The sequence below is a fragment of the Pocillopora verrucosa genome, chromosome 10 (genome assembly GCF_036669915.1).
Source record: "Pocillopora verrucosa isolate sample1 chromosome 10, ASM3666991v2, whole genome shotgun sequence".
Classification (NCBI taxonomy): domain Eukaryota; kingdom Metazoa; phylum Cnidaria; class Anthozoa; order Scleractinia; family Pocilloporidae; genus Pocillopora; species Pocillopora verrucosa.
In genome coordinates, this window is record NC_089321.1 from 18014349 (window position 1) to 18017097 (window position 2749).

A 2749-nucleotide genomic window follows, 5' to 3' on the forward strand; every position below is an offset into this window, starting at 1 on the left:
TAGGAAAGAATGCTGATGGGCGTTTGGTTGATAGCACGGATTTTACGAACACTTACTATCACCCCAGCATATCTCACATCAAGCGAAAAAATTCTTTATTCACAGGTCAAGTTTACATAGGAAGAGAACTTATTAGATTAGATTCTTATCAAACTTTATTCTTACGTATTAGATTCTTTTCAATTTAATGTAACATTAAAATAGTTTACCTCATTTTCTCTTCGGTATTTTGACCTTTCTGTTGGTAGACACTCTTTTGGAGGAATGATTGCGTGACAAGCCAGTCACGTCACGTTTAAGTAACATTGTTTTATTACGGGGTGAATTATGATCAATACTAATGTTAGTATTAAGCGATTATCTTTTTTCATTTTTTAAAAATTATCCTGGGGGGCACGATTCACAGGATATAACAAAACAGGAAAAAACTGGATAAGTGGGACAAGAAAACATGTTGTTGGTTTAAAATAAAATTAAGTTTCTATCAAGAGCTGTAATGACTACTCACGATTTACACATCTGTATTTGTGTCCTAGGGGGGTACTCCCATACATTGCCTATACGGGTATGTGCCGTCCAACGGGGTTGTGATTTTGAACCCACTGATTTAGAACGGGGTATCCATTTCAGAGGCGTTTTCTAGAATGGGGTATGATATTTCGAATGCAAGGAAGCTCCAGTGTTATAAGCAGCCATTTGAAATTATTCAAGGACATATTGCTTTCAAACTTTCTAGAACAGAGTCTAAAGAACTGAAACTATAAACTGCAAAGGGCCACCAACAATAGAGCTGCTAGGAATTTCTAGAACGGGGTGTTAGTTTTAGGGCGAATTCCAGAACGGAGTATCAATTTTAGGGCAATCTTTTTTTTAGAGTGGGGTGCCAATTTGGAGTCCCGGGCGGCACATACCCACCCAAAAAATACCCAAGTGCCCCCCCCCCGATCTGTGTATAGCTTTCTGTAAATTACATTTTGAAGCCAAGTGATGGTTAAATACGCTATTCGTTTAAATCCTTGATGAATAAATCAGTTTTCACCTAAAGTGCGACGCATATGCCCTCTTCCGCGAAATCGTTATGTACTACTAAGATTTTAAGGCTTGTTTTGGAGAAATTAATAATGTACACGGTTTTAAATTAAGCTGCTCTAGTTACCTCGTTGAACATTTGGTCCCTCAAATTAGTTTTCTAGTTATTGACGTGTAAGCCCGGCCATGTCTGACAGGATGTCTGGCTAAAAGTAGCACCATTATTTACGTAGGCACAAAGACTGCTGTTTATTGCAAATCAACACTATGAAGTATAGATAAGACACGTCAATGCGTCTAGACTATATTGTCTAGACTGATAAAGCTCTTTTGCTGTGTGGTTTTTATTTTTTTTTATTTTTATGATTTTATATTCATTTTTAAGAACCCTTGACATGTTACCCTCGACCCTCGACATATTACCCTCGACCCTCGACTTTGTACCCTCGACCCTCGACCAAAACCCAAACTCGTGAAAGGTTTGCAATGTATCCTGAATATTTGTTTTTTTGCACTGTTCATAGTTGAACGGGAAAAAGTATCAGATAGTATTAACATAGCTCTCTCAAACGTTTATGGGCAGCATCTCACTGCATCACATAAAAGATGTAATTCAAAAGTCTTTACAAAATCTTGTATGTCAAAACCAGGCTTAATTATTCCTTGGACAAATCCCAGGGACACCACCCTACTGGCAAAAGTTTATGTACAAAGTTGTTTCCATGGTAAAAGAGCTTAGTATTCCCACCTGGTTTATGACTTTGTCTTGTGCTGACCTTACATGGCCAGAATTGTTTCAAGTTATTGCCAGAACACAAGGCCTAATTTTGACAGATGAACAAATTGAAGCATTGTCTTACAATGAAAGATGATCTATGCTTAACTTAAACCCTGTTATTGTTGAGAGTTAGAGTTGCCAAGACTGAGCCAAATAGAACTTGATGCATTCGATGATGATAGTACAGTTATTTACAAATCAAATATCATCAAACGCGACAGAATGAGACCACATACAATTCCTTTTATGGATAGCTTATGTTTAGCTCAATTTGCATCATACTTTTATAAAGAATACAGCAATAACAGTGAAACAAGTGATGCTCAACCAGAATTACTTACACATGATGCAATTGAATTACATGTCCACTTAGACACAAATACTGATCTTAGTAGTCAATTACCTCCAAGAATAAAATTAGTTAACTCTAATGAAGTAACGAAATACAGGAAAATTAGGGCTGTTATGCGTTACCATACACACAAAAAAAGAAAAGAGCCTGAAAACTACTTTCACCGCTTGCTTATGCCATATTACCCATGGCTTAATGAAGATACTCTGGTTGGAAGTGAACAAACATATGCATCAAAATTCAACGAGCCTGAAGTGCAAGCTGTTGTTGAACAAAATAGAGCTTTTTTTGAACCAGATTCAGATGCTATTTCAGAAGCATTGGAAGCACTGAGAAACAATGAAGGCGCCAGTATTCTTCATTCACTTGATTCTTTAAATGATCAGGAAAATGAAGAATTGCTCTTAGATATGTAAGGTAATTGTGAAAGCGACGAGGAATCATTTAACAAACAAGTGCCTTCGCATCTTGCCTCAAAATCTAACTCTGGCCATACGTCGGCAGTTGCAACAATTTCAAGTCATATTCAACCAACTGAAATTTCTGACGACTTTTTACAGAAGTCTGTAAACAACATATTACATATTATA